Raw genomic sequence first — 12,409 nt, forward strand, 5'->3', positions numbered from 1 at the left:
TTAGTCATTTACTTCGCTTCACCAAATTCCACAGGTTCTGTACGTTCAAAATATGAAAACATATTCAAATTCAATGTACTTCAATTTCAAACTGTTGACAAAGCCTATATAAGATTATTTTTTTTTTTTAAATTTAAAATAAATATCCCACCAAACAAGCATCTTCGCATGGGAGATGAGAGTAAGCGAATCGGACACTTGACTTGCGAAGATGCCAAACAAGTAACAACACAGAAAGTTCATGCCAGTATGGATATTCTTTTACAAATATTAAATGATTTTGACATGAAACGTTTTAACCAACTAATCCAGCTAATCACATCACAGTGCCTCCTTGTGAAGTTGTACTAAACCCCTCAAATGTCCTTCCGTGTAATACAGTCTGTGATTTGAGTCAAAGGCTTTTTGGATTGTTTTTGAATTACTGATAATGAACTGGCTTGGAAAAAATACATGTACTATCAAGTTCATATGTATAAGATCTACAATATTAACAATATCGTCATTGTTGTATTTACAGTAAATACAAACCTTACAATATACGTGTAAGTATGTTGGTACCTGCACTTCGTACTAAACACAACGTTGTACCAATGCAATGCATTTCTCCAAGTTTGCCGGCGTGAAGCGACGCAATTCCTCATTTATTTTCAGAAAAAAATAATTCATTTCTTATATTTACATTCTACTTTCATTACGGTCGGAATTCCCAACTGATCGAATAGACGTACTATATTTATACAGATTCATACGCGCAATGTTTACAACTCATAAGGAAATGTAGAGATAGTAGAGCAAAAACATTGGAAATGTAAACATTTACTTATATCACCGTCAGAATGGGTATTACACATTTAGAAAATAAAATATATACACGTAAGTAAGAAACTGATCTAAAGCTATCCACCTTAACAATATTTCAGGTTATACTAGTACAAAATTATGTAGAGTCAGGCATCAATTGATCTAACGCCCATTCACACAGCTACATGTGTATTTATTTTCTGATATTGACTAATTCTTTTCTATATTACTATATCTTGTTGAATCTTCTTAAAATAACTTCAGAGTCAAAGAGATTCATACTCCTATATTATAACGTACAAAGTCTCCTAACCGATTATAAATGTACATTATAACGTACAAAGTCTCCTAACCGGAAGTAAATGTACATTATAACGTACAAAGTCTCCTAACCGATTATAAATGTACATTATAACGTACAAAGTCTCCTAACCGATTATAAATGTACATTATAACGTACAAAGTCTCCTAACCGATTATAAATGTACATTATAACGTAAAACAGGAGACAACCGAATACTTCATAAATGTATCATTGCGTGAAGAAAAAGAAAAAATGGCAAAATTATTGTTAGAAGACAGTAACATTCGGTACATGTAAAACAAAGCATGTTAAATTGCACCTTGATATCAGACGTGATGTTCCTTGCCTCATAACACTTGTATGAACTCGCAACAAGCAGACGAGAAACCTGGAATGTCTTCAGCCCTTGACAGAAGATACAGTCAAGGATGCATATCTCATACAATATATCGTCAATACAATTTCCTGATACTACTCAAATGTACATCCTAAATGGTGGGCGAATCTCGGAATTTTTGAAACAGAAAGTTGACTGCCTTGGAGTCCCCTTATGGAGGAGACTACAATATCTCATTCCCTTATAGTTGTTTTTATAATTTCTAGCTGAGAACGTTTTTTTTATGACTGCAGTTCTATGACACCAGAAGTTGTGTTATGAGACATAGTTTATCAACTTAAGTGTTTCTCCGACACAAGTTTTGTATACTTTGTGCAATACTGTTACATGCAGTTTCTGTTGCATATATATATATATATATATATGGGATGAATTGGTACCTAACGTATATCGTAATTAAGGTAAATAGAAGGCATATCATTCCAAAGGGTTTGGGGGGGGGGGGGTGGGGGTGGGGCTCCTTCAGTATAATTATCTCCTCTTTAAAAATGTAAGGAGGACCCTGGATTTTCCCTCTGGGTTGACCCTTGTATATCATAGCAAAGTGCTTCTTACGAAGCTGCATCTGTCCGTGACGTCATATTATGGACAATTAATTATAAAAAAACTCGGGCACCTTAACATTCAGCACTTGAGGAGGGTATCGTAAATAATGGACGATCCTATAAGATTAATCAAAAGCTTGGTTCTTATATTTGCATAAAGCAGAAACCTGGACCCCAGAAAATAACCATCCTCCCGCAGTATGAATGCTTTATTGATAACCTGTTTCTATTTTTGTTTGTTTTTGTGTAAATGTTTGCGTACTTCACACTTGGAAGTAAAACTCCAGATCGGAATTATTTGGCAGACTTGCTAAGAAAATTTAAGATATCTAAGGTGCTACGTATTATCGGAAAAAAACCACAACAACAATACTCACTGACTGTTAATGCTAATAAGGTCAAATTGTTAATTTCTAAATAGGTCACAATGGTAATTCTAAAGAGTTAAACAGTTAATTCTAAACAAATGAAATATGTAAGTACATGAAATGTCATACTGTAATTCTAAACATTCTAAACGGGTCAAACTGTTGACTTTAAACAGTTTAATTCTAAGCGGGTCAAACTGTTGACTTCAAACAGGTTAATTCTAAACGGGTCAAACTGTTGACTTCAAACAGGTTAATTCTATACGGGTCAAACTGCTGATTCTAAACACATGACACTGTACATTCTAAAATGGTAATTAAACTGTCAATTCTGAACAAATCATCTATCAATTCTAAGCAGGTCAAACTGATTTAAATTTTAAACAGGTCAAAATGATTTTCATTGTAAAATACTTGATATTGGCCTCTTGGCCTTCCATAAACAACATTAAGGTTCTGGTTACTGTTAGGGTTAGGGGTGGATTTAGGGTTAAGTGTTAGAGTTACAATAGTTCGTATGTCATCCTATAGGCGGATTTAGAAAAACATCTCAAGTAAAACTGTTCACAGTATAGCGAGGTAAAAATCTATTTTCACAATGCTTGTTTTCTTTCTGTATATTGATCTACATTTTTATCTGTTTGTATTGACCCCCTTTTACACTCTAATCTTTGAACAGTAAAACTCGAATATAGCGAACAAGGATATAGCAAATTTCCGATTATAGCGGATTCAAACCGATTTCCCCGGAACATTCTTTACATACTCTTTTATATGTGTATTGTGTTCCCTCCGTATCCGATCGTTGTTCGCTCATTACCTTTCTCTTTAAGCGAGTACATCATCCAACTATACATTCAATCAATTGTACAATTCAAATTCAGAGGTGTAAATATGTGGCACAGTATGTACATGCAATAGTAATTTCAATCTACTCAATTTCAATTTGATGCACTGTCTTCTGTATATACTTCGATAGTTTGATAATTTTGGTTCATGGGTGTCTTTAGAAATGATCCTCGCATTGTATTTCATGTTATATCTTTAGCATTACAGTTTTTAAACAATGATTTATTTTTCTACTTCGTTTGAAATTCGTTTTTTTCCCCTTCAAATTCATCTTACAAAGTAGGGTACCTGTAAAATGCGGAAGAAAATTGAAACGAAACGAAATCTACCGAAACGAAAGAAAATCAAATTCAAACGACATCTAATGGCCCTGTCACACTACATCACGACCATCACGACCTCACTACGTTCTATAATTTTTTTTAGATCGTGGTGAGATCGTAGTGCGAACGGCATGAATTTGTAATTTTGTCTGTCTTCACGATGTTACGGCGTCCTCACTACGCTCTTATCACGACTCCACTACGATTAAACTACGGCCTTGTTACGATTCCACCACGTTCTCACTACGTTCATCAAGTTCTTACTACGCTCCCACTACGTCCATCACGTTCTAACTACGCTCTCACCACGACTCCCACGACTGCAACACGAGTTTCCTACGCTTCTGCCACGATTGTATCACGATCTTACTACGATTCTACCACGATCTTACTACGGTTCTACCACGTTTCCGCGCTGATGTCGCCACGCTTTGCAGCAGCTGAATCAGATCCAGATTCAGTATAAATACAGCTCAGAACCTTCAGGACTGTTGATCCTCCATCCTCAATTCATTCATCAGTTTATCATAATGGCCAAACTGAAGTCTTTTTCAACAGAAAGCCAAGGTCGTACCCAGCAAGATCTACGCTGCCTTACGATTCTCCTCCTCCTTCGCCTTAGTAACAATATAGCAGCTTGGTCGTTAAGTGCCATGTACTGAATATGCATCAATATCTCCATCAATATTTCTTGGTCTGGCCTTTCCATGATTCCAAAGAAGCAATGGTCATATGCAACTTTTGTTCAGTTTTTATACCAGTGTGTGGGGGAGAACAGAACGTGATTCGGTCGTGGCTTGCGCGCAGTGAAATCGTAGTGAGGACGTATTAAGGACGGGATGATCTTGGTAGAAACTTACTACAGTCTTCAACAACATAGTATGGACGTGCCGTGATCGTAGCGGAAGCGTGAAGAAAACGTAGTGCAAACGGGATGATCGTAATGAGAACGTAGTGAAAACGGGATGGTCGTATAGAGAGCGTAGTGGAATCGCAGTGCAGTCGGTTTCTTCTGCATCACGATCCCATTACGATGCTACTACGACCATGCCGATCTAAATACGATCTTAGTACGTCCTTACTACGCTTCCACTACGATCAAATTTGACCACGACCGCACTACGTTTGTTTTGAGCATGTTCAAAGTTGCTCCACGACCATCACGACCATAAAGACCTTACTACGTTCTTACTTCGACCTTACTACGACGTACCCGATCGCACTACGATCATCAATTTTTACATGGTCGTAGTGCGAACGTGGCCTAGTGTGATGGGGGTATAACGAAACGAAACAGATTGTATAACCGAACTCTTTAATTATAATACTATAGCCGGGGGTAGCCGGCGACAAATGTTAAAATGATATATGGTTGTTGCCAAAATGCAGAACGGAAAACCGAACGGAAATTTAAGAATTGTCTAAGATAACAATAAAAATTGGACAAATGCTTCATTATATGATTAAAATCAAAATATCAGGAATTTGTTCACAAGCGGTAAACAATTTAATCGTAAAATCCTGCACCATAAATGATTAAGCTAAGTTGAATGTTTGCATAAAAGTTTTCAAAATATCTAAAACTTTTTATTTTTCAAAATTAGCCAGCTGTCCTTCTGAAAGCTATTCTTAATATAAAAAAAATATCACGTCGTCTTTATTAAATGGCCCTATACTTGACATCAGTTTGATTATAAGAACAGTCAGAATTTATTCTAAATACATGTACACTAAGCAATTTATAGAACCATATGTAACCCAATACAAAATTTTCTAATCCATGCAACCCCCAGACATGAACTAGGGACAAAATAGTCACCATTCATACACATGTGTCTCCGCCCATTCGAACTTCATAACATGGATCCACCCCAATCTGTCTATGGGATAGAACCATTTTTTTTAACCCGTTGCAAAAAGTGAAATTGGAAAAGCCCTCCTCCCTCCCCATCAATCTGAAGATCAATGTGTGCATAGAATTATGAAACAAAAGACCTTTAGAGTTTAACGTCAGTGTTAATCTACTCTTAAGGAATATTAATTACTCCTACATTATAAGAAGGATATAAATTTACAAGTAATTAGAAAATATTTACAGGTAAGCACTATCTTGCAACTTTGCGAAAGATAACTGAAACTTCAACTTTCTTAAAGTGAAATAAAACTTCCTCAGTTATCGCTCTTTAATCTAATAGCCGATGCAGGTCTACAGCAGAAAGTTGGGTGATTTTTATTTTCTAAATGCTGTAGTACATACCACAGGGAACCCAGAGGATTAAGTAAGGAAGTAGTACACCCTTGTCGTACTATTTTATTTTGAACGTGTTCACCCCTCCCCCACTGGTATTGGGTCCGTCTGCTTGTCTGTAAGGCCTTCGTTTCCGGATGAAATAGCAAATACCGCTTGAGCCTCAGATAGGAAAGTTCAAAATCTAAGGATAACGTTATATTTGTTGAGGTTAAAGTTTATACATCTCAGTATTATTATGTCACAGGACGAATTATTAATTGTTTGATATACCGTATAGCTAGGGAATGGGTGATGGCGGGTATATAATTTTGGCGATTTCCAAAGATTCATCAAAATTAAAATCGCTAAATCCACGTACATCAGTATGTGTACATTGTATAAATAAATAAAGATTTGTTCACCGAAATTAAGAAGAAATAACACACCAGGGTTTTATATAAATGAAAAGTGAAGGATGTATATGTTCAATAATATTTTGAAATTGAAAACTTTCAAAATTTATTTCATTTAGTCAAAAATGCAGTTTTAGTAGAAGTAATATGAACAAGGCAATCAAATCTAAAGGTATACACACATATTGCTGATATTTATATTTTCACTCATGATTTAAAAGGAAGTCAGTCATTATGTCGATGTAGAATACCTCCTTAAAGTTCGATTTATTTTTAAAAAAATATTTTAAAAAATGAAAATTAGTTCAACTGATTCTAACAAACCATTTTCTGTAAATAATGACAATTAATGCATTTATTTCCAAATTTAAAGCCATTGTATCTTCATATTACAACCACTGAATTTTGCTTCCTGGACAAAAATTAAATCTGCTATATAAGTTGACTCCTAGTGTGAATTTTGACGCACATGCAATCATTTCATAAATATCATTCATTCATCTTTTTATGATATTAAAATGGAATAAGATGATTTGGGTAAGGGGAAAAAAATCACCAAAATGGGTTTGACTACCTCTTTAATGGTGTACCTTGTAGACCGAAATCCGCCGTGTCCCGCAGAAAAAAAACTGGCTATACAGTATCAAACATGTAATAATTCATCCTGACATTCACTGGGCATAATTAGATATGCCTACAATTTAAAATCGATCTGGTGTCGAGAATTACATGCAACGCGAATAAATGAATTCTATAAGACTAGTATGTTGTTTGGGATATAACATCCCTTTGTGCAGATTAACTGCGAAACAAATAACATAATTTAATTATATCACTTGAGAAAAAGACCCTTGTAATTTTGTATCTACAATGAATTGCAAAATAGCTTAAAAATTATCATTAATGACATTACAATGTTTTCAAAAGCAACTTGAAATATTGAAAAAAAAAATACTAAAGTTTGTTGTTCAACCATCAAATTGCATGTTAGAAACGAAATTAAATCAAAATTATGAATATACGTTCTACTGGCTTACAACCACATCTCGCCAATTCAAGGAAAAATACAGGACTTCGAAAGGTTGGCTTTTATTTGGAGACAGTTTAATATTGCTGATATCAGCTGAAGATATGTTTGATTTCAGTAAACTTACGCAATATCAAAGGGGTAAGATACTAGGTAACCTAACCACACATTTTCACGCGCTAATGATACCCATGTAGTTCGCTATACGTACCTTTGACATATTTTCAGGATCCAATGAAACCATTGACCAGGGTATATGAACAGACTGAGATGCAATATTCTAGCTTTTTTTCTCTCAAAAATTTTATGGTCTTGATATTGGTAAAACGATATCCGTCATGGTATAACATATCTTTTACCTATTTTCCCCACTATGGATATTTGAAATAGATTTTTCCCGTATATATCTAAAGATATTTGCGAGTCGGGTTTCTTGGATTCGGGAGGTGACAAGAGCTGGTATTTGGTAAAAATTAGATGCAAGTCAGTATACATATTTGGTTAGACATTTTTGCTGCTATACAGATCCACATTGAGGTTGGTACATGTACATGTATGTAATATTCTATGAAATGTGACGAATTGGCAAATATCGTGTCACGTTAGGCGTTGGCAGAATAAAGACACTAATGCCTCGTTCACACGGAGAGTTTAATGCAAATAAAATCCTAATTTAATTCGCATTAAATTTGAAGAAAAGGGAAGAAAGATTGTGAATTTCGTGGTTAACTCCCTTTCTGGTCCTTAGCGAAAACCTCTAGAAATAGTGTTTTTAAAAAATATCACCCCTGCTACCAAATTTGTGAAAGTATTGGCCCCTGGGATTCACACAACACGGTAGGATCATAAAGATGCAACATTACATCTCAAATTATGAAATTCGTGAACCTGGATCAGGGGGTTCAAAGACGAACTACGATGTATGTGAATCATAAAAGGTGACGATAAGGAACAGTGATCAATCTCATAACTCATATAAGCAATACAAATAGAGAGTTGGGCAAACACGGATCCCTGGACACACCAGAGGTGGGATCAGGTGCCTAGGAGGAGTATGCTGATAATGCAGTACATCTTTTAAAAATATCTTTACTCGGATATCTAGCACATAAACTGGGCATATAACAAGGAGGCCTCTATCGATATTCTAAAACTCATGGCAAGTGGGTTAGAAGGCTAGGACCCTGGATGGGGATATGATAATATAGTGCATCCCCAACGATCTTTTTCGTTCCTCAACGTCAAGCCGAAAATGTTGGCGCAGGAAACACATAGTCACAGAGATATATATATTAGACCCAGTTTGCTTATAACCAGACAATATGACCTAATTCTGAGCTAAGTTTTTTGTGGAAAAAGGTTAGAAATGTTTTGGCCATGACTTTGGAATGAAAAACATTAAGAGTTCATTTGCTGATGACCAGAGAGGGAATCATGGTCCGCAACGAAGATCATTTAGCCATGATGAAAATCAGTGATAAAAGTTAGAAACAAGCGTTCTTGAGGAACATTCGAAGTAATGCATCACTTTCAAACACAAAAAGTTTAAAATATGCAATTGATAATTCTGATTAGGTAATTTTAGTACAATTCCCAGTACAGTGTACCCTGTATACACAATTCCTTACACACGTACTACAGTGTACCCTCTATATACAATTCCTTACACACGTACTACAGTGTACCCTCTATACACAATTCCTTACACACATACTACAGTGTACCCTCTATAGACAATTCCTAACACACGTACTACAGTGCACCCTCTATACACAATTCCTTACACACGTACTACAGTGTACCCTCTATAGACAATTCCTTACACACGTACTACAGTGTACCCTCTATAGACAATTCCTTACACACGTACTACAGTGCACCCTCTATACACAATTCCTTACACACGTACTACAGTGTACCCTCTATACACAATTCCTTACACACGTACTACAGTGTACCCTCTATAGACAATTCCTTACACACGTACTACAGTGTACCCTCTATATACAATTCCTTGCACACGTACTACAGTGCACCCTGTATACACAATTCCTTACACACGTACTGCAGTGCATCCTGTATACACAATGTCCCTACACACTTACTACAGTGTACCCTCTATACACAATTACTCACACACGTACTACAGTGCACCCTGTATACACACTTACTACAGTGTACCCTTTATACACAATTACTCACACACAGTCACTTACTACAGTGTACCCTCTATACACAATTCCTTACGCACATACTACAGTGTACCCTCTATACACAATTCCTTACACACGTACTACAGTGTACCCTCTATATACAATTCCTTATAAATGTAACACGTACTACAGTACACCCTCTATAGACAATTCCTTACACACGTACTACAGTGTACCCTCTATAGACAATTCTTTACACACGTACTACAGTGTACCCTCTATACACATTCCTTACACAGATACTAGTAGAAAGACATACTGGTTGTGTAGTTTACGTGTGTCACACAGAGAGACAGACTGGTTGTGTAGTTTACAGGTATCACACAGACAGACTGGTTGTGTATTTTACGTGTATCACACAGACAGACAGACTGGTTGTGTATTTTACGTGTATCACACAGACAGACTGGTTGTGTATTTTACGTGTATCACACAGAGACAGACTGGTTGTGTAGTTTACGTGTATCACACAGACAGACAGACTGGTTGTGTAGTTTACGTGTATCACACAGAGACATACTGGTTGTGTAGTTTACGTGTATCACACAGACAGACAGACTGGTTGTGTAGTTTACGTGTATCACACAGACAGACAGATTGGTTGTGTAGTTTACGTGTATCACACAGAGACATACTGGTTGTGTAGTTTACGTGTATCACACAGAGACATACTGGTTGTGTAGTTTACGTGTATCACACAGACAGACATACTGGTTGTGTAGTTTACGTGTATCACACAGACAGACTGGTTGTGTAATTTACGTGTATCACACAGAGACATACTGGTTGTGTAGTTTACGTGTATCACACAGACAGACAGACTGGTTGTGTAGTTTACGTGTATCACACAGACAGACAGACTGGTTGTGTAGTTTACGTGTATCACACAGACAGACAGACTGGTTGTGTAGTTTACGTGTATCACACAGACAGACAGACTGGTTGTGTAGTTTACGTGTATCACACAGAGACATACTGGTTGTGTATTTTACGTGTATCACACAGAGACATACTGGTTGTGTAGTTTACGTGTATCACACAGACAGACAGACTGGTTGTGTAGTTTACGTGTATCACACAGACAGACAGACTGGTTGTGTAGTTTACGTGTATCACACAGACAGACAGACTGGTTGTGTAGTTTACGTGTATCACACAGACAGACAGACTGGTTGTGTAGTTTACGTGTATCACACAAAGAGACAGACTGGTTGTGTATTTTACGTGTATCACACAGAGACAGACTGGTTGTGTAATTTACGTGTATCACACAGAGACAGACTGGTTGTGTAGTTTACGTGTATCACACAGAGAGACTGGTTGTGTAGTTTACGTGTATCACACAGACAGACTGGTTGTGTAGTTTACGCATATCACACATAGACAGACTGGTTGTGTAGTTTACGGGTATCACACACAGACAGACTGGTTGTGTAATTTACGGGTATCACACACAGACAGACTGGTTGTGTAGTTTACGTGTCTCACACAGACAGACAGACTGGTTGTGTAATTTACGTGTATCACATAGAGACAGACTGGTTGTATAGTTTACGTGTATCACTAAGAGAGACTGGTTGTGTAGTTTACGTGTATCACACACAGACAGACTGGTTGTGTAGTTTACGTGTATCACACAAAGAGACAGACTGGTTGTGTAGTTTACGTGTATCACACAAAGAGACAGACTGGTTGTGTAGTTTACGTGTATCACACAGACAGACTGGTTGTGTAGTTTACGTGTATCACACACAGAGACAGACTGGTTGTGTAGTTTACGTGTATCACACAGACAGACTGGTTTTGTAGTTTACTTGTATCACACACACACAGACTGGTTGTGTAGTTTACGTGTATTAAACAGAGACGAATTGTTTTAAATAGTAAGTCAACCATCATCTGGGAGTAGGTCGGAGGGAGGGGGGATATAAAATCCATTCTACTAGATTTAGTCATCTGATAAAGACAGGAAGTCTAGGACAATTTTGATGTGTTGTTATCGTTTTTGAAAATTACGTTCGTTTTAGAGTAATGAATGTAAGGGAAGTACATGCGTACAGAATTAGGTACATTCTGATTTGTGCATCTTCGTGATATTGATTGCAGTTGTGAGCAATAAGTTCTGGCTAGTAGACAGAACTAAACCAGAGAGTCATAATTTTATTTCACAAAGTGTTTCTCAAGAGCCAAGGTATCCCCGGTACAAGTAGTCATTCCTTGTACGTTAAGGTCTGTCTTCGGGTCATCAAACTGAACTAAACTTTTTCAACATATATTGTGAGAACACGATAATACGTGAACTCATGATGCTTTATAAAGCGTCATTGCCTGGCACATGCACCATAAAATTGAAATGAGGTCACTTTTGAACTAATCTAGTTTTTTTTTAAAGTTTGATATTGTAAAAAGGTGAGGCCAGGGGTTCGTCTTTGTTTATCTGATCTCATGGGATGTTGCGCATTTGAAATACATTATTACTTATTATTCTGAATAATTTTTCATGTGCACTTTATTAATTTGTCATTAGTTTGATTTCTATTTTTGTGTTCGCATTTCCGGATTACAGCCACCCATTATCCGACTTGGAAAACAAGTTTATGTGTCTGCTATCTCCCAATGAGATATTAGATAGGGGACCAGTCTAGCCTGATGTCTTACGGGGATGTGTCAATTCAGTCTTGCTGTTAACCATTTACCTAGCCGATATACATTGTATCTCTGTAGAGCCGACCAGACCCAACCTCACAGAAAGGGGGACTCAAAGAAACCCATGTGTCCACATACACGTACATCATCAAGTATCCATTTCTTAATTTTATCAAGTCTGTGAGGGGTTGCACTTTAAAAACTGGTAGTTAAAATGCTACTATTAAACCTCGTTAAGGTCGCTAAAGTAAGCCCATATTTCATGTAAATACCAGACTTTCACACGCTTA

The sequence above is a fragment of the Ostrea edulis genome, chromosome 6, assembly GCF_947568905.1.
Source record: "Ostrea edulis chromosome 6, xbOstEdul1.1, whole genome shotgun sequence".
Taxonomy (NCBI): Eukaryota; Metazoa; Mollusca; class Bivalvia; order Ostreida; family Ostreidae; genus Ostrea; species Ostrea edulis.